Source organism: Bos indicus x Bos taurus, chromosome 20 (genome assembly GCF_003369695.1).
Source record: "Bos indicus x Bos taurus breed Angus x Brahman F1 hybrid chromosome 20, Bos_hybrid_MaternalHap_v2.0, whole genome shotgun sequence".
Taxonomy (NCBI): domain Eukaryota; kingdom Metazoa; phylum Chordata; class Mammalia; order Artiodactyla; family Bovidae; genus Bos; species Bos indicus x Bos taurus.
The window spans coordinates 43,075,606-43,098,041 of NC_040095.1; positions in this window are offsets into that span (position 1 = coordinate 43,075,606).

Sequence of the window (22,436 nt, forward strand, 5' to 3'; positions counted from 1 at the left end):
TCATAACTTTCCTTCCAAGGAGTAAGCGTTCTTTAATTTCATGGCTGCAGTCACCATCTGCAGTGATTTTGGAGCCCAGAAAAATAAAGTCTGACACTGTTTCCACTGTTTCCCCATCTATTTCCCATGAAGTGATGGGACCGGATGCCATGATCTTCGTTTTCTGAATGTTGAGCTTTAAGCCAACTTTTTCACTCTCCACTTTCACTTTCATCAAGAGGCTTTTGAGTTCCTCTTCACTTTCTGCCATAAGGGTGGTGTCATCTGCATATCTGAGGTTATTGATATTTCTCCCGGCAATCTTGATTCCAGCTTGTGTTTCTTTCAGTCCAGCGTTTTTCATGATGTACTCTGCATATAAGTTAAATAAACAGGGTGACAATATACAGCCTTGATGTACTCCTTTTCCTATTTGGAACCAGTCTGTTGTTCCATGTTCTAACTGTTGCTTCCTGACCCGCATACAAATTTCTCAAGAGGCAGATCAGGTGGTCTGGTATTCCCATTTCTTTCAGAATTTTCCAGTTTATTGTGATCCACACAGTCAAAGGTTTTGGCATAGTCAATAAAGCAGAAATAGATGTTTTTCTGGAGCTATCTTTCTTTTTCCATGATCCACAGATATCCATGATTCCATGATATATGAATAGAATTCCCTTTTAAAGAAGTAGGTGCCCAATATGCTTCTGGAGATCAGTGGAGAAATAACTCCAGAAAGAATGAAGGGATGGAGCCAAAGCAAAAACAATACCCAGTTATGGATGTGACTGATGATAGAAGCAAGGTCTGAGGCTGTAAAAAGCAATATTGCATAGGAACCTGGAATGTTAGTTTCATAAATCAAGGTAAATTGGAAGTGGTGGCAAGGGAGTGAACGTCAACATTCTAGGAATCAGTGAACTGAAATGGACTGGAATGGGTGAATTTAACTCAGATGACCATTGTATCTACTACTGTGGACAGGAAACCCTTAGAAGAAATGGAGTAGCCATCATGGTCAACATAAGAGTCCGAAATGCAGTACTTGGATGCAATCTCAAAAACAACAGAATGGTCTCTGTTCGTTTCCAAGGCAAACCATTTCCAAACCTATGCTCCAACCAGTAATGCTGAAGAAGTTGAAGTTGAACAGTTCTATGAAGACCTACAAGACCTTTTAGAACTAACACCCAAAAAAGATGTGCTTTTCATTATAGGGGACTGGAATGCAAAAGTAGGAAGTCAAGAAACACCTGGGGTAATAGGCAAATTTGGCCTTGGAGTACGGAATGAAGCAGGGCAAAGGCTAATAGAGTTTTACCAAGAGAACACACTGGTCATAGCAAACACCCTCTTCCAACAACACAAGAGAAGACTCTACACATGGACATCACCAGATGGTCAACACTGAAATCAGATTGATTATATTCTTTGCAGCCAAAAATGGAGCAGTTCTATACAGTCAGCAAAAACAAGACCAGGAGCTGACTCTGGCTCAGATCATGAACTTTTTATTGCCAAATTCAGACTGAAGTTGAAGAAAATGGAGAAAACCACTAGACCATTCAGGTATGACCTAAATCAAATCCCCTATGATTATCCAGTGGAAATGAGAAATAGATTTAAGGGAGTAGATCTGATAGATAGAGTGCCTGATGAACTATGGAATGAGGTTCGTGACATTGTACAGGAGACAGGGATCAAGACCATCTCTGTGGGAAAAAATTCAAAAAAGCAAAATGGCTGTCTGGGGGGGCGGGTGGCGGGCATTACAAATAGCTGCGAAAAGAAGAGAAGCAAAAAGCAAAGGAGAAAAAAAAAAAAAAAGATATAAGCATCTGAATGCAGAGTTCCAAAGAATATCAAGGAGAGATAAGAAAGCCTTCCTCAGGGATCAATGCAAAGAAATAGAGGAAAACAACAGAATGGGAAAGACTAGAGATCTCTTCAAGAAAATTAGAGATACCAGGGGAATGAACATTTCATGCAAAGATGGGCTCGATAAAGGACAGAAATGGTATGGACCTAACAGAAGCAGAAGATATTAAGAAGAGGTGGCAAGAATACACAGAAGAACTGTACAAAAAATATCCTTATGACCCAGATAATCATGATGGTGTGATCACTCACCTAGAGCCAGACATCCTGGAATGTGAAGTCAAGTGGGCCTTAGAAAGCATCACTACGAACAAAGCTAGTGGAGGTGATGGAATTCCAGTTGAGCTTTTCCAAATCCTGAAAGATGATGCTGTGAAAGTGCTGCAGTCAATATGCCAGCAAATTTGGAAAACTCAGCAGTGGCCACAGGACTGGAAAAGGTCAGTTTTCATTCCAATCCTAAAGAAAGGCAACGTCAAAGAATACTCAAACTACCGCACAATTGCACTCATCTCACACACTAGTAAAGCAATGCTCAAAATTCTCCAAGCCAGGCTTCAGCAATATGTGAACTGTGAACTTCCAGATGTTTAAGCTCTTTTTAGAAAGGCAGAAGAACCAGAGATCAAATTGCCAACATCCCCTGGATCATGGAAAAAGGAAGAGAGTTCCAGAAAAACATCTATTTCTGCTTTATTGACTATGCCAAAGCATTTGGTTGTGTGTATCAAAATAAACTGTGGAAAATTCTGAAAGAGGTAGGAATACCAGACCACCTGACCTACCTCCTGGGAAATCTGTATGCAAGTCAGGAAGCAACAGTTGGAACTGGACATGGAACAACAGACTGGTTCCAAATAGGGAAAGGAGTACCTCAAGGCTGTTTGATGTCACCCTGCTTATTTAACATGTTGAGTACATCATGAGAAATGCTGGGCTGGATGAAGCACAAGCTGGAATCAAGATTGCTGGGGGAAATATCAATGACTTCAGATATGCAGATGATACCATCCTTATGGGAGAAAGCAAAAAAGAACTAAAGGGCCTCTTGATGAAAGTAAAAGAGTGAAAAAGTGGGCTTAAAACTCAACATTCAGAAAACTAAGATCATGGCATCTGGTCCCATCACTTCATGGCAAATAGATGGGAAAGCAGTGGAAACAGTGACAGACTTTATTTATTTATTTATTTTTGGCTCCATAATCAATGCAGATGGTGCCTTCAGCCGTGACATTAAAAGACTCTTGGTTTTTGAAAGAAAAGTTATGACCAACCTAGACAGCATATTAAAAAACAGAGATATTGCTTAGCCAACAAAGGCCCATCTAGTCCAAGCTATGGTTTTTCCAGTGGTCATGTATGTATGTGAGAGTTGGACTATAAAGAAAGCTGAGTGCCAAAGAATTGATGCTTGTGAACTGTGGTGCTGGATAAGACTCTTGAGAGTCCCTTGGACTGCAAGGAGATCCAAGCAGTCCATCCTAAAGGAGATCAGTCCCGGGTGTTCATTGAAAGGACTGATGCTGAGTCTGAAACTCCAATACTTTGGCCAGCTCATGTGAAGAGTTGACTCATTGGAAAAGACCCTGATGCTGGCAGGGATTGGGGGCAGGAGGAGAAGGGGACGACAGAGGATGAGATGGTTGGATGGCATCACTGACTCGATGCACATGAGTTTGGGTAGACTCTGGGAGTTGGTGATGGACAGGGAGGCCTGGCGTACTGTGGTTCATGGGGTTGCAATGAGTCGGACACGACTGAGCGACTGAACTGAACTGATGAAGTGTAAACTGCATTTTGAATTTGTAAATATAGATTTTCTTTGGTTTCTTTTAAAAATCAATACTTTATTTTCTTTTGTATAAATTTACCTTGTCTGAACTCAAACAACAAATCTGTGCTCTTCAGACAGGTTAAGTTCAGTTCAGTCACTCAGTTGTGTCCCACTCTTTGTGATCCCATGGACTGCAACATGCCAGGCCTCTCTGTCTGGCATCAACTCCTAGAGTTTACTCAAACTCATGTCCATTGAGTCGATGATGCCATCCAACCATCTCATCCTCTGTTATTCCCTTCTCCTCCCGCCTTCAACCTTTACCAGCATCAGGGTCTTTTCAAATAAGTCAGCTCTTTGCATCAGGTGGGCAAAGTACTGGAGTTTCTTCTTGAACATCAGTCCTTCCAATGAACACCCAGGACTGATTTCCTTTAGGATGGACTGCTTGGATCTCCTTGCAGAAGGGTAGAAGCATTCAGTTATTTTATGTACTGCACTTATTGCCTGCTCAGTGCATGCCTAGTTTAGGGGTCAACTGGAATTTAGAAAGGATTCATATGCAGAGTCTCTTCTGTAACAAAATGATCTTTATGAAATATTCTGTTTTATTGGTATGCTATCTTTTTGCTATGTAAGGTCACATATTCACAAATTTCAGGGAGTTGGATACAGACCCTTTATCAAGGGATAATTGTTCTGACTACTATACTACACTATCCCACATGCATTCATGACATATAGAAACTAACTTATCAAAAGGTAGGGATCCAAATTGTTGCTGTTGTTGTTGTTCAGTTGCCCAGTCATGTCCAACCCTTTTCGACCCCATGGACTGCAGCATACCAGGCCTCTCCTTAAATTCCCTCCCTTTAAAGCTGGGTACTCCTGTGACTCACATGGAAGTTGAAATAGTTTCATATGTCAACTTGACTAGGTTAAAGGATGTCCAAAGGTAGCTAATAAACACTATTTCTGGATCTATAAAGATGATTCTGAGAAGAGATTAACATTTGAATCAGTAGACTGAGTAAAGAAGTTTGTCCTCAGGAAAAAGAACAAGAAGACTGTTCTCACCAGTTCCAGTATCTGGATATTGCTTGTCAATTCCTGATTTCTTGTTTGAATATGATCGTCATTTTTAGTACTATTCTTCCCTAATATATATGTGAAGTGAAGTGAAGTTGCTCAGTTGTGTCCAACTCTTTGTGACTCTGTGGACTGTAGCCTACCAGGCTCCCCATCCATGGGATTCTTCAGGCAAGAATACTGGAGTGGGTTGCCATTTCCTTCTCCAGGGGATCTTCCTGACCCAGGGATCAAACCTGGGTCTCCTGTATTGGTGGCAGATGCTTTAACCTCTGAGCCACCAGGGAAGCCAATATATATGTAAAGAAAATTAATTTACTCATCTTCAACCAAATTTATTGGGATTCCAAAAAGTTATGTAGAATTAATTTATAAATCTTCATAAGGATAAGTAGAATTTTGGGTATGATGTACCTAGTAACAACTCTAAACTATAAATGCAGTTTAAAATGAATAAATATTATCTATGAAATACTGTAGATACTCTCAAAGCTAATAAACAGTAAATATCTGTCTAGTACACTCAATAATAATTCTGCATTTCCCCCAGCTCCCAGCCTCCAGCAATCTCTGGTGTATTATCTGCTTCTATGAGTTTATCTATTTTATATAACTCAAGAAAGTGGAATCATGCAATATTTGTCCTTCTGCAACTGACATTTCACTTACCCTCCAAGTTCATCTATGTTGTCATAAATGTCAGGATTCCCATCTTTTTAAAGGCTGCATGATATCTCCATTATATGCATATATCATGTTTTATTTATATATTCATCTGTTAATGGATACTTAGATTGTTAAATAGACAATAATTTAAAAAAAAGTGTAATACTGGCATTAAGACAGATATATAGACCTTTGGAAAGGATTTATTGTTGTTTAGTCACTAATTCTAAGTGTTTGACTATTTTGTGACCCCATGGACTGTAGTCCACCAGGTTCCTCTGTCCAAGGAATTTCCCAGGAAAGAATACTGGAGTGGGTTGCCATTTCTTTGCAAAGGGATCTTTCTGACCCAGGGATCAAACCCATGTCTCCTGCATTGGCAGGCAGGTTCTTGACCACTGGGCTACCAGGGAAGCCTTTGAAGAGGATAGAGTCCAGAAATGAACTCATGCATATATAATCAACTAATCTTTGTGCTACAGACTAGGAATGAGGAAAAGATCGTCTCAAATGGTATTAGGAAAACTGTATATCTACATACAAAACAGTTAGGCTTATACCTCACATAAAAATAAAGGCAAAATGAATTAAAGACTTAAACAGAAGACCTGAAACTGTAAAACTCTTGGAAAAAAGCATAGGGGAAAATCTTGACTTTGGTATAGGCAATGGTTTTTGGTTAGGATGAAAAATATAAGCATTGAAAGGAAGTATAGCAAATGGGACTATATCAAATGAAAAAGACATTTTCCTTTTAAATGGTGAATTGGATCTCTCTCTTTTTTTAATATTTATCTTCCATTTTCTTCTTTATTACCTTTGTGTATTTCTTTACCATCTTTATTTTATTTTTAATATATGTTTTTATATGTTTGCCATCTTTTTCACCTTCTCTATCATTTGAGGTTTCTTTCTACTCTACTCGGAGAAGGCAATGGCACCCCACTCTACTGGTTATTTTTCACACTTTTCTATGTCTTAGCATGTCTAGTAGCTTACTCTTGTTGAATGTCTCTGAATCTTTTAGACTTCCTATGATAAATGCTTGGCTCTTTATTTTGGTGGGCTTTTGAGTTTCTCCCAGGTCTGTGTGTTTTTTATGAGGTTTATTTTAACATTTTAAGATTTTCTAAAAGAGCACTTACTTTCTGAGTAATGTATTTCCCTTACTTAGATATGATCCTTCTGGAATTTCTAGTAAATGCTGCATTTGATTGCTGAAGACTCTCTGATCTGGGGTTGACAGAAATTATTCCCAGCCTTTTGTGACCTCTGGGAACATTTCAGCTCCTATCTAGTTGCTCTACTGAATCACCTTCTAGAGTTTGACCCTCTATATGAATAACTTAGTATTCAATAAAGATCCAAGGGAATACAAGCTTTTGAAACTCTTTTCTTGACTGCTTTCTTCTCTTCAGAAACCTGTCTCACCACCTCAAGCTATATCCATGAACTCTGATCTGGATCGCCTCATTTTAGTAAGACTGGCACAATTTATTGATCTCCTTTACCACCCCAGGGTGGTAGTGGTAAAGAATTTACCTCCTTACATGAAGCCTGGACAGTTCAAGGGTTTACCTAATTTTTCCTTTTCACAGCATCACAGCCTTGTGCTCTGTATTTCAACTGTCTGAAAAAACTTCAGTATATTTTCTTAAGTTTTCTACATGTTTAAGACAGGAAGCCAAATTCAGTCCCTTTTGCTCCATCATTGCCAAAATGGAAAGGAGTAAAGGTAAACAAACCTATTGAGTCTACTCTCATAATTTAGTAATTTTAGTCCTTTTAATTTCAAAATATAAAACACATAAATGTAATAAATGATCATGACACATTTCATAAAATAAATTAATGCTATATGTTAAGATCAATTAACCCATTTTAAAATTAAAATATCTATGAATCTGAATATTTCATCTACTAGATAAATACAAACATACCAGTGTAAACAAATATTTGTGCCAATTATAGTTTATTCATTTACTCTAGGTATATAAGTTCAGTTCAGTTCAGTTCAGTCTCTCAGTCATGTCCCACTCTTCGCGACCCCATGAATTACAGCATGCCAGGCCTCCCTGTCCATCACCAACTCGCGGAGTTCACTCAGACTCACGTCCATTGAGTCATTGATGCCATCCAGCCATCTCATCCTCTGTCGTCCCCTTTTCCTCCTGCCCCCAATCCCTCCCAGCATCAGAGTCTTTTCCAATGAGTCAACTCTTCACATCAGGTGGCCAAAGTACTGGAGTTTCAGCTTTAGCATCATTCCTTCCAAAGAAATCCCAGGGCTGATCTCCTTTAGAATGGACTGGTTGGATCTCCTTGCAGTCCAAGGGGCTCTCAAGAGTCTTCTTCAACACCACAGTTCAAAAGCATCAATTCTTCAGCACTCAGCCTTCTTCACAATCCAACTCTCACATCCATACATGACCACTGGAAATACCATAGCCTTGGCTAGATGGACCTTTGTTGGCAAAATAATGTCTCATCTTTTCAATAACCTTAAGCTATTTAGAAAAAATATTCAGTCAGATGCAGCCAAAGTTTAGATTTTTTTCCATCAGATAGTTTTAGAGAATTACATTCATCAACTGGCAATTTTCTTACTGTGTAGAAACTATCCAATCATAACAAAACCACAGCAAAATTAAAATGTGTTTCCTTAAAAGATTCACTTGAGAATTTAGCAATTTAAAATTTTATCTGTCAAATAAGATAAAGAATGCCATACCCTTTAGAAAATTCTTCTGCTTGTAAAATAATTAACTATGAGGTTTAAAATAATATTGACCACATAAAATTAATTTGCCCATTAACAGGCATGTAATTACTTTTATCTTGTTCTAAGAGAGCACATTTTCAAACATCTAAACTGTACTCTAGCCATTGAATAATGGACAGGTTAATTTACATAGGTTAATTTTTCTTCATTAATACATAATTGTGATAATTAAAGACTGTTACTGAAGCTGCTGTATCAGATATCTATCAATTTAGGGAGAAAATACTAAACATCGCATGTGAGTGTTATTTGAATTATATAAAATGAAGCTATAGGTATGACCTAAATTAAATCCCTTTATGATTATATAGTGAAAGTGACAAATAGATTCAAGGGATTAGATCTGATAGATAGAGTGCCTGAAAATCTTTCGATGGGGGTATGTGACATTGTATAGGAGGCAGTGATCAAGACAATCCCCAAGAAAAAGAAATGCAAAAAGGCAAAATGGTTGTCTGAGGAGGCCTTACAAATAGCTGAGAAAATAAGAGAACCTGAATGCAAAGGAGAAAAGGAAAGACATACCCATGTGAATGCAGAGTTCCAAAGAACTGCAAGGAGAAATAAGAAAGCTTTCCTCAGCGATCAATGCAAAGAAATAGAGGAAAAGAATAGAATGGGAAAGACTAGGGATCTCTTCAGGACAATTAGAGATACCAAGGGAACATTTCATGCAAAAAGTATCCTTGAGAGTGAAAGTCATTCAGTCGTGTCCAACTCTTTGCAACCACATGGACTGTACAGTCCATGGAATTCTCTAGGCCAGAATACTGGAGTGGATAGCCATTCCTTTCTCCAGGGGATCTTCCCAACCCAGGGATCGAACCCAGATCTCCCGCATTGCAGGCAGATTCTTTTACCAGTTGAGCCACCAGGAAAGCCCATTTCATGCAAATTTGGGTATAATAAGGGACAGAAAAGATATGGATCTAACAGAAGCAGAAGATACTAAGAAAGGTGGAAAGAAGACACAAAAGAACTACACAAAAAAGATCTTCATGATCCAGATGACCACGATGGTATGATCACTCACCTAGATCCAGACATCCTGGAATGCAAAGTCAAGTCAACCTTAGGAAGCATCACTACAAACAGAGCTAGTGGAGGTGACAGAATTCCAATTGAGCTATTTCAAATTGAAAATGTGATGCTGTGAAAATGCTGCACTCAGTATGCCAGCAAATTAGGAAAACAGTCCTGACACAAGACTGGAAAAGATCAGTTTTCATTCCAAACCCAGAGAAAGGCAATGCCAAGGAACATTCAAACTACAACACAATTGCACTCATCTCACATGCTGGTAAAGTAATGCTCAAAATTCTCCAAGTGATGCTTCAACAATATGTGAACCAAGAACTTCCAGATGTTCAAGCTGGATTTAGAAAAGGCAGAGGAACCAGAGATCAAATTGTCAACATCTGTAAGAACATAGAAAAAGCAAGAGAGATCCAGGAAAACAAACAAACAATCAAACAAAAAAAAAAAATCTACTTATGCTTTATTGACTATGCCAAAGCCTTTTACTGTGTAGATCACAACAAACTGTGGAAAATTCTTAAAGAGATGGGAATGCCAGACCACCTGACCTGCCTCCTGAGAAATCTGTATGCAGGTCAAGAAGCAACAGTTAGAACTGGACATGGAACAACACAGGAGTTCCAAATTAGGAAAAGAGTACATCAAGGCTGTATATTGTCACCCTGCTTATTTAACTTAAATGTAGAGGACCTAATGTGAAATGCCAGGCTGGATGAAGCACAAGCTGAAATAATGCCTGGAGAACCATCAATAACCTCAGAAATGAAGATGATACCACCCTTATGGCAGAATGTGAAGAAGAAATAAAGAGACTCTTGATGAAAGTGAAAGAGGAGAGTGAAAAAGCTGGCTTAAAACTCAACATTCAAAAAATGAAGGTCATGACACAGTCCTATCACTTCATGGAAAATAGATGGGGAAACAATGGAAACAGTGACAGACTTATTTTGGGGGGCTCCAAAATCACTGCAGATGGTGACTGCAGCCATGACATTAAAAGACACTTTCTCCTTGGAAGAAAAGCTATGACCAACCTACACAGCATATTACAAAACAGGGACATTACTTTACTGACAAAGGTTTGTCTAGTCAAAACTACTGGTGTTTCCAGTAGTTATGTATGGATGTGAGATTTGGACCATAAAGAAAGGTGAGTGCTAAACAATTGATGTTTTTGAACTGTGGTGTTGGAGAAGACTCTTGAGAGTCCCTTGGACTGCAAGAATATCAAATCAGTCCATCCTAAACGAAGTCAGTCCTGAATATTCTTTGGAAGGACGGAGGCTGAAGCTGAAACTTCAATATTTTGGCCACCTGATGTGAAGAACTGACTCACTGGAAAAGACTCTGATGCTGGGAAAGATTGAAGGCAGGAGGAGAAGGGGACGACGGAGGATGAGATGATTAGAGGGCATCACCGACTCGATGGACATGGGTTTGGGTAGACTCCAGGAGTTGGGGATGGACAGGGAGACCTGGCGTGCTGGGATTCATGGGATCGCACAGAGTCGGACGTGACTGAGCGACTAAACTGACTGAACTGATGCACAGCATAGTGCATAACATTTTACAGCTTTTCCCTCCTACAGCAGACTTTTATGGAGGAATTTATCATTTCTTCCTCATTCTTTGTCTTTTATTGAACCGCATGTCTTTCATGCAGTGTTACCTATTTCACACTCTCCTAGTCTTCTAAAAAGTAGATCCTAATCCTCAAGCATGTTTGAGCCTTATTGTAAAGATCTGTTATTTCAATTAAGTATTGTTTTAAATTTTTATTGGAGTACAGTTGATTTACAATATGGTGTTATTTTCAGGTGTACAACAAAATGAATCAGTTATACATATCCATATATGCCCTCCTTTTCAAATTATTTTCTCATATAAGCTGTTAAACAGTACTGAGTAGAGTTCCCTGTGCTAAATAGCAGTCCCTTGTTAATTACCTATTTTTTATATAGTAGTGCTTATATATCATCCCAGTCTTACAATTTATGTCTCCCTCCTTATCACCAGATAATCATGTTTATTTTCTACATCTGTAACTCTATTTCTGTTTTGCAGATAAGTTCATTCATATCCTTTTTATATAGATTCTACATATAAGTAACAGCATATAATATTTGACTTTGTTGAAATATTCTGTTCCAAACAACAACCTTCAACTCTTCTAGTTTGAATAATTGTTTTTTTAAAAAAACTAACATAGTCGTCGGCCCTTTGGCAGATAGACGAGAGGGTTGCTTGAGTCAGCGCTTCTGCCTACTATCACTCTTTTCTCTCCATATTGATGAGAGATCTTACAACATTTTAAAATATGTACAGACATGTGATGCCCTTCTGTTTCTTGGATCTCTTCTGAGAAGATGGGACATTTTCCCCCAAAAAAGGCAGAAACTCTTGCTATCTATATCAGGATTTGGTTTACAAGTCCATTGCTGATTTTTTTTTTTTTTTTTTTTTTTGGTCCTTGTTGGACCCAATCAATCACTGGAAATGAATTGGATACTATGGAAAGTTCTGTGGCTGTCATTCTGCCCATAATTAAGTAAAGGGTCATGGAAGTGAAAATATATGGAGACCCAAAGGTTAGGAGGATTAAAATCATGCATAGAATATGCTCCAGGAGTGGCATGAGTGGTGGAATTGCAGGGGAGAGAGAAAGAGAGAAAATGTGTGCGTGTGTGTGTGTGTGTGTGTGTGTGATAGAGAGAGACAGGATACAGGAAAATGGGGAGAGAGAAACACAGTTGGAGTTGTTTGGCTGATTTGATTGTTGATTGAATTATTTTTGAAATTTGAAGAAGGAAATGAATAGTATTGGGGAGCTATGGTATAGAAGAGCAGGGAAAATGTTAAGAAAGAATACTGGAAGAAGTCTGACTGTAGTTTTTATTTGGTTGTTGTTTATATAACAACCGACTATTTCTTTGGTTCTCTAGAGAAACTTATAAAATTTGCATTAAAGTTTTGTTGAAATGTTATTTCCTAAAGGATATGTGATATTTTTATACTGGTTGTGTCACTAATGTCTTTGACTTAAAGTAAGAAAATAAAAATTATCTTAAATGCCTAGAAGTGAAATTTCTGAGTCAGAGATTAGGCATGTGTTTGATTTTATTGAAAGCTGTCAAACAGTTTTTCCAAATAATTAAATGAATTTACATCTTTGTCAGCAATGTGAAAGTTCCAGTTGCTGGAAGTTCTCACCAACATTTGGTATCACCAACCTTTTAGATTTTAGCCATCTTGTTGCTTTATAATATTATCTCATGATTTTCATTGCATTTCTTACATTTAACAGTATGAAAAACCATTGAATATACTCATAGCCCATTGAGGTATCTTCTTTTATGAACTATATACTTATTCCAATATTTCCCATTTTAATGACATTATTTGCCTTCTTTTTACTGATTTTGCCTATGTAAAAATTGCAAAGATATCGTCCTAAGATAGCTTTGAGAAGCTTTAGTTTGACACTTATCTTTCAGTCTCAGATCTGCTACACATTTTTGTACATTGTCTGAAATAGGTATAAAGAGTTATGCTTTTCTATATATTTGTTCAGGGTTTCTTCCAGCATTATTTGTGTAAAACAGTCCATACTCAATGTTGAACATAAGATTAAAAGTTACTAAACTAGTTTAAAAAAATACAGGTTAAGGTAATGCATGATTTAGAATAGGAGCTGAGATGAGCCAAATTTTGTGATTAGCAAAATTTTAAAGCAGCTATGTTAAACATTTTCAAATATTCAAGGAAAATATAATTGTGATAAATTCTATGAAAAATAATAGGTAAAAGGATAAATTTAAGAACTTAAAATTATAATATGGGAAATGAAAACTTCCTAGAGGGTCCTTAATAGCAGATTGATGACAGCCAAAAAATAGTTTCAGTTAATAGAAAGGCAGATCAGTAGTTGTTTTTCAATCTTAAGAATACAAAGCCACAGTCATCAAGACAGTATGGTACTGGCACAAAGACAGAAATATAGATCAATGGAACAAAATAGAAAGCTCAGAGATAAATCCACAAACCTATGGACACCTTATCTTTGACAAAGGTGGCAAGAATATACAATAGAGAAAAGACAATCTCTTTAACAAGTGGTGCTGGGAAAACTGGTCAACCACTTGTGAAAGAATGAAACTAGAACACTTTCTAACACCATATACAAAAATAAACTCAAAATGGATTAAAGATCTAAACATAAGACCAGAAACTATAAAACTCCTAGAGGAGAACATAGGCAAAACACTCTCCAACATAAATCACAGCAGGATCCTCTATGACCCACCTCCCAGAATATTGGAAATAAAAGCAAAAATAAACTACTGGGACCTAATTAAAATTAAAAGCTTCTGCACAACAAAGGAAACTATAAGCAAGGTGAAAAGACAGCCTTCAGAATGGGAGAAAATAATAGCAAATGTAGCAACTGACAAAGAATTAATCTCAAAAATATACAGGAAACTCCTGCAGCTCAATTACAGAAAAATAAATGACCCAATCAAAAAATGGGCCAAAGAACTAAACAGACATTTCTCCAAAGAAGACATACAGATGGCTAACAAACACATGAAAAGATGCTCAACATCACTCATTATCAGAGAAATGCAAATCAAAACCACAATGAGGTACCATTTCACGCCAGTCAGAATGGCTGCGATCCAAAAGTCTACAAGCAATAAATGCTGGAGAGGGTGTGGAGAAAAGGGAACCCTCTTACACTGTTGGTGGGAATGCAAACTAGTACAGCCACTATGGAGAACAGTGTGGAGATTCCTTAAAAAACTGGAAATAGAACTGTCATATGACCTAGCAATGCCACTGCTGGGCATGCACACAGAGGAAACCATAATTGAAAGAGTCACGTGTACCCCAATGTTCATCACAGCACTGTTTATAATAGCCAGGACATGGAAGCAACCTGGATGTCCATCAGCAGACTAATGGATAAGAAAGCTGTGGTACATATATACAATGGAGTATTACTCAGCCATTAAAAAAAGAATACATTTGAATCAATTCTAATGAGGTGGATGAAACTGGAGCTTATTATACCGAGTGAAGTAAGCCAGAAAGAAAAACACCAATACAGTAATACTAACTCATATATATGGAATTTACAAAGATGGTAACGATAACCCTGTATGCGAGACAGCAAAAGAGACACAGATGTATAGAACAGTCTTTTGGACTCTGTGGGAGAGGGCAAAGGTGGGACGATTTGGGAGAATGGCATTGAAACATGTATAATATCATATGTGAAATGAATCGCCAGTCCAGGTTCAATGCATGATACAGGATGCTTGTGGCTGGTGCACTGGGATGACCCAGAGGGATGGGATAGGGAGGGAGGAGGGAGGAGGGTTCAGGATGGGGAACATGTGTACACTCATGGCGGATTCATGGTGATGTATGGCAGAACCAATACAATATTGTAAAGTAATTAGCCTCCAATTAAAATAAATAAATTTATATTAATAAAAGAATACTAAGCAAAAGTATTTAGAAAAATAAGAGGCAGAGAGTTTGCTGCTGCTGCTGCTAAGTCGCTTCAGTCGTGTCCGACTCTGTGAGACCCCATAGACAGCGGCCCACGAGGCTCCCCCTTCCCTGGGATTCTCCAGGCAAGAACATTGGAGTGATTTGCCATTTCCTTCTCCAATGCATGAAAGGGAAAAGTGAAAGTGAAGTCACTCAGTCCCGTCCGACTCTTCACGACCCCATGGTCTGCAGCCTACCAGGCTCCTCTGTCCATGGGATTTTTCCAGGCAAGAGTACTGGAGTGGGGTGCCATTGCCTTCTCCATATAATATCAGATAAAAGGACAATAGGGTAGAAATATTCTGAAAGAAATAATAACCTCTATTTACTAAATTTAATAAAATACAAAACATACAGTCATGAATCTCAGCCAACTCAAAATAGCATAAATACAAAGAAAAGAAAGGGGCATCAAGCCTTATGCTAAAAGCTGAGAAAAACAGAGAATACCGAATGCAGACAGAGGACAGAAAAATTCTAGTCAGAGAAACATTGCTACACATGATATCCAAAGTCTTATAAATAGCAGAGGTCAGAAGACAGTGGATTAATATTTTTAAAGCAATGAGCACCAATTTCACAAACTCAATCAACCCAGAATTCCATGTCCAATATAATTATACCAGTACAGTAGTTCAGTCTCTTTATTATTTACATTATAGATACAGGATTGTATCCCTTTTTCTAGTTAATTAAAGAATCTTTTATTTTTTATTTATATTTAGTCTTCAGCAGTTTTATAATGATGTTCTTTGGTTTGGCTTTTTTGGCAGTTCAGAAACTTTGGACTAGTAAAGCTTAATGAGGGCAAATATTGGTGTTTTCATCACTTTTTGAAAACTGCCGTCTATTACCTTGAGATGTTGCATGTCCTCATTTTCTCTTTCCCCTTTCTCTGAGATTCCAATCATATATGATTCATGGAAATATTCTCTTTTTCCACATTGTTTGTATATGACATTCACTATGTTTTCTAGCATTTTTTTTTTGTCTTCATGCTTAATTTGGATCTTTTCATCTCATCTATATCCAAGATTAACAAATGCCTTATTTTTTTTTTTTACCGTGTTGACTCCAACCATTAAATCTTTAATCTATGTTTTTCAATTTATGAGTTTAATTGTTTACTGTTTTATATTATATAGATTTTTATCTTTTAATTTTGTAAGCATGATCCTTTACAGTCAATGTGTGATATCCCTAACTGGAAATCCAGAGAATTCTTTTTTTATAGTTTTTTATTTCTACTTTCTTGGCTTTTAATCATTTTCCTTGTTTACTCTTATTTCTGTGCATTTCTCATTTTACCTGAGAAAGTGTTCTGATAATTTGTCCCTTTGATAACATTTTGCTAGAGCAAGGATTCACCTATTCTACTAGGTAGCCAGGCTAGTGGTAGAATCACTTTCATATTACCATAACCAAATCAAGGATTCAGATAATTGACAGTGAGAATTCAGTTCCTAACAACAAATTTTACTCAAAATCTGGGTATTTGCCATGGATCATGCCTCTTGTTGGGGTCCTGAACTTCAGTCTTTCTCCTTTGTTGAGTGTACTGGAAACTTAGCTCACATTCTCAGCTTCTCAGTCACACCATTGGAATAAGAAGATGTCTACTGTGTCTAGCAGCTCCGTTCTGTGCTCACCTCCATGCATTAGTCCCCTATAGATTGGGGCAGCTTTCTCATGTATTTGATTAAATGTGCTTTTTCCATTTACATTCAACTCTGTTGGCTTTCAGCAAAACATTTGACACCAGTCACCTACCTATTCCATCATTTCTGGAATGAAAACTTGACTTTTACATATGCTTATATTTGCAAAACATTAAGATGAGCAAATTGTTGCTCTTAAAAAATTGAAACATGCACATACCATACCACACACATATACACATACACACTCCTAAATGTTTCTATTAACTCTGGGGACAGTAAATCACATGGTTAGGAAGAACATAGAAATAAAATTATTCTTGCAATTAACAATTTGATTTAGAATATTATAAAAATAATGTGACTTAAATGTATAAATAGGGTTTGATCATTAATTTTCACATAATAAATCACTGCCTTTACCAATATTTTTGTGATTCTTTGTGTGGATTTATGAATAAGATGGCATGTAGAATTAAATCATTGTACAATAAATTTTATTTTTTGTAACGAACAGCCATTGAAAACCATCTTATTCTTTAACTTTTTCTTTAGTAAGATTACACCATGACATGTAAACAAATTTACTATTAATATGTCCATCATATAAAAAATAACATGAAACATTGTCACACTTGTCATCTCAAAAGTCTAATTTCCCATTATTGTAATCTCATATCCTATGCCTATGACCTGAGAATTCATAGTGTTAGTTTCATAGCACAGGGAAATATTCCATTTCCAGGATAATACCATTCCCTGAGAATTCGTATGGGACAAGTCCAGAACAAGGAAGCCATCATCAAGATTATATGTACTCTATACAGTGGACTACAGAATTCAGACAATTTGCTTATATAAAATGTCCTCCTGAGTGACAATACAAAGACAAGAATAGAAAGAAGGGAAATTGTAAATTTGTATTATGAAAATTTATAGTGGATTGTAGTTTATACAGAACAAACATTGTTAGTGCTAATTTTATAGTATTCATTCATAATGGGTTACCAAGGAAAGGGTAAAAATAAATAAATAGATCTTGTGTTTATAATAGGAAATGGCAGCCTGCTTCAGTATTCTTGTCTAGAAAACTAAATGGACAAGAGGAACTGGTGGGCTACAGTCCATGGGTTGCAAAGAGCTGGACTCTACTAAGCACGCATGTACTTGTATGTATAATGCTATTTTAGTTCAGAACCTAGTCTCCAATTTTCATGTAGTCAAATGAATCATTTTTTCATTTATAACTTTATCTTTTTTTTACCACTGAATATTATAAAAAATATCCTTCTATATTTCAAAGCCAGTTAGTTCCACAGTAGACTTTATTATTTATGTACTATTATATAATTGCTTAAACCACTGTAAATGTGAAGTGAAATGTTTGTAATTAAATGAATTCCATGATTCTGTGGAAAAGTCAGTATTTACATTCTGACAATGAGAGTATTAATGAAGTATAAACATTTTCTTCATTTTAAAGGCATTCTTATTGGTTAACTGCACAATACTCTTGTATCTTTTGTAGAAAGACTGTTTTTCCTAACAGAGTTTGGGATTAAGTCAATAAGAATGGACCAGTTCTTATGTAAGGGAGACATAACTGATTACATTAACATGTGCCATATGGTTTTGAGACCACTATAGTCATGAGGATGTAAATGAGGCAAAGCAGAATAATTTGTTATCACATAAAAGAACAGAAAATTCCCAGGAATTTTTAATTCATAGAACTGAAAAAATAATCTTATAAAAATGGTAATTGTAAGCTAGAGCAATATTGTTTGTGTACAGCTAACATCTACAATTAAAAATGTCTCTTGATGCCAGCATCATCATAGTGATCACTTTGTATGTCAGTGCCCATGTGGTGTGTATTTACTGTGGCCTGTGTTAGGAACCCGTGTTTGCAGACATCTGACTGTGAGCACAATGATAGCAAATCATCTCTACACATTCAATGCAAACAAGATGCCAAGAAAAGAACTCTTGCATATGCAGTTCCACGCAGATTCAAAGGGTTTAAATCTATTTACTTTTTCAGCTGTGATCTAAATGATAAATTCTAAGCAAATCTCTCAACTGTGATTTAACTGAATGATGAAAACTTTTCTTGGGAGGAATCCATGATTTATAGAGCTTAGTACCAAATAGAATTTCTTGAAAGGATGAGGATTAATCATTTTTTGTAGATTTGCTTTTTTTTTTTTTTGTTTAAAAGCATGTACTTCTTTTCTCCCACCCCAGGCAAACTTCCTTGCTACTCATTACTCACTGCTGTGTACAGGTGCCCCCTGGTTTAAGCATCTTTCATAGCACTAGCCATAGATAGGGTAGACATTCAATGGTATTGACTAAATGTGATTGTGAAAAAGCTGACTGGACTTAATATAATGGGGGGAGCGTAAAATATGTTCTCTCTTTCTGATCACTGGAGTATATCATTTTCTGCTACTTGCTATTCTAGGGGACACTTTTTTCTATAGTGGAATAAGCCTTCATATTTTGGAAGCCTAAAGGGAAGAATATATGTCCTAGAATCTAAGACGTCTTTAATTTCTAGCTTAGAAGTGGTAGATTTAAGAATTGTTTTCTCTTTGCATGGTTTTGTATTTACAGCAGATGTAATTTTTAACATGGAGTAAATAACAAACTACATATGAAATTTAGGTAACCATAGTAGGTGGCTTATTAAACAAGATGAATTGTGAGGATGTTAGGAGAGCTCAATGATCAAAACGTCTCTTCTCTCAGGCTAATGCTTTTTACTAGGCTTGTGCTTTTAAACATAAATAAGGCAATGGCACCCCACTCCAGTACTCTTGCCTGGAAAATCCCATGGATGGAGGAGCCTGGTAGGCTGCAGTCCATGGGGTTGCAAAGAATCGGACATGACTGAGCGACTTCACTTTCACTTTTCACTTTCATGCATTGGAGAAAGAAATGGCAACCCACTCCAGTGTTCTTGCCTGGAGAATCCCAGGGGTGGGGGAGCCTGTTGGGCTGCCGTCTATGGGGTCGCACAGAATCATGGGGTCGCACAGAGTCGGACACGACTGAAGCGACTTAGCAACAGCAGCAGCAGTATATCTATAGCCTATTTGGACATCCCTAGTGGTTCAGCAATAAAGAATCTGTATGAAGTGCATGAGACACAGGAGATGTGGGTTTGATCCTGGGGCTGGAAAGAAACACTGGAAGAGGGCATTGCAACCCACTCTAGTATTCTTGCTGGGAAAATCCCATGGACAGAGGGGTCTGGCTGGCTATGGTTCATGGGTTGGCAAAGAGTCTGATATGACTGAGGTAACTGAGCATGTGTGCATGAAAACCCTGTTTAGAAATCATTTACTCTAATGCTGGCACTACAGATTAAGCAATTGTACAGATTAAGAAATTTTAAAGAGAGTAAGTATAGAAGCCAATAGACTTGGGTCTTGCCAGAGTCATCCAGTTTTTGTTTAGGCCAGTTGATCAATTTATTTATATGCTTTTCCATTAGTTTAAAACTTTTACCATTTCAATTCACAACGAAATATTATTGAAGAGTTTAAGACATCGCAATAGTGTGAAAACCAATGCCTTGTTGTTGTGGTTCAGCTACTAAGTCATGTCCAGCTCTTTGTGACCCCATGAACTGCCAGCTCACCGGCTTCCCATCTTTCTCCATTTCCTGGAGTTTGTTCAAACTCATGTCCATTGAGTTGGTAATGCCATCCAATCATCTCATCCTCTGTTGTCTTTCTCCTCCTGTCTTCAATCTTCCCTAGCATCAGGGTCTTTTCCAATGAGTCAGCTCTTTGCATCAGGTGGCCAAAGAAGACTTAGCCCTTCCAATGAATATTGAGGGTTGACATACTTTAGGATTGACTGGTTGGGTCTCCTTGCAGTCAGTTCTTCGCATCAGGTGGCCAAAGTATTGGAGCTTCAGCTTTAGAATCAGTCCTTCCAATGAATATTAAGGACTGATTTTGTTTAGGATGGACTGGTTGGATCTCCTTGCAGTCCAAGGAGACTGGATTCCTCCTTAAATAGGAGCTCATATTTATATCATAGAAAGGCCACTCTAGCTGTAGCTGTAGAATGCATAAGGTAGGGACCAGGAAAGGTCAGGAACACCAGATAGGAGTCTCTGTAGCAGTCATGGTGAGCCTATGTTTGTCTGAAGAGAATATGACAGTGGGAAAGAAAGCTGTGGTTAGTTTTAAGAAGTATTGAAGCAGAAAAATGGATAGGAATCTGTTTAATTGGGTACAGAAAATGAGAGAGAGTGTGGAATCATAAATATTTTCTATGTTCTCATGTTTCTGATTTGAATGCTAGAAAGTGGAACTATTCACTGGATAGAACAAGATACTCACTGGATAGAACAAGGTTCATGGTTTATTTGAGGTGAGATAATGAAGTTCTGAATTATCTTAAGACCATCCAAGTAGAGATGATAGGATCATACTGAATTTTGTCCTGAAATTCTGTGGCCTCTTATGCCTGGGATTCATTAGGTTTGAGGCTTTCAATTAAAACTCTACATATAAGCTTTCTATGTTAAAAATAAATTACCAAAAACTTAGCAACTTTAAGAATATCCACTTATTTTCTCACAGTTCCATAGATCAGATGATTGTGCAGGACTCAAATAGTTCTCTATCAGGGTTTCTATAAAATCTTTATCCAAGCCAACATCAAGATATTGGCCAGGGATACAATTACATCTGAATCTCAGGGATCTCTTTCAATAGCACAGTTTATGACATCATCTAGTTTCTGAAGGTTGTGGGACTGATCGTTGTACCCACTATCTTCCCAACTGTGAATCTTTCAAGATGTCATCTGCCATTTCCTTCTATATGGCCCTCTCAGGACAATTTCTTTCCTTCAGGCCAACAGGAGAATCTTTTCATTTTGATGAACTCAAAGTCAGCTGATAAGGGACCTTAAACATATCTTCCAAATCCCTTTGACTACATAACATAATCAGGAGACAGATAGCTCATTGTTTCACAGGTCTGGCCCATGCAAAAAGGGAAAGGATATACAGCAGGAGGCAGGAATTCTGGGGGCCGATTTTGATTCTGCATATAACATTATGGGTGGGGCAAGTTCCCTAAGAGGCAGAGCAGAGTCAGAAAGGTGAGGATTCGGGAAGAAGCCTGAGAACACAACACATTAAGGATGATTGATAGGAAAAAATTCTGCAGAAGAGATTGTGGTCTGACAGTACAATGAGACAAAGGCAGATAGATATATGATTAGAACCTCTAGCCATACATCCTTAAAGTTGTTAATTAAATTTGTACCTCACTTAACTGAACATTTCTTTGAATATCTATCGTCCTGTCACTAAATCATGACCAATGTATGATGCTGTTATGAAATATTAATTTGACTGATTATAATTTAGAATTCAAAAGAGTATTGATACCAACTAATAACTGCAGTCTCTTCAGACCATGAAAAGCCTGTATTTGACTGCCTCTGAGGCTATACATAGCATTACACAGAAACTGAAAATGTATAGAAACTGCATTGATATTGTCACTTAAGGATTGGTTCCCACAAGTGATATATATCATATTTCTGTTGAATGGCCTTCTATATTGTATGCTTAAGAATATATTCAATCTCCATTATTAGGCAAAGACCCCAGAGAGCACACTTCACTTCTTACTCACCTTTTGGGCCTATACCTCATACAATGCCATGAAAATACTAAGTACTTATATACTTGTTGGGATTTCCCTGGTGGCTTAGATGGTAAAGCGTCTGTCTACAATGCGGGAGACCCAGGTTTGATCCCTGGGTTGGGAAGATCCCCTGGAGAAGGAAATGGCAATCCACTCCAGTACTATTGCCTGGAAAATCCCAGGGACAGAGAAGCCTGGTAGGCTATAGTCCATGGGGTTACAAAGAGTCGGACATGACTGAGCGACATGGCTATAGGGCTATACTTGTTGAAAAAACAAATGAAAGGAAAAGAAAGTTGTTTTGCCTGGTAATAAGACTTCTAATATATCCC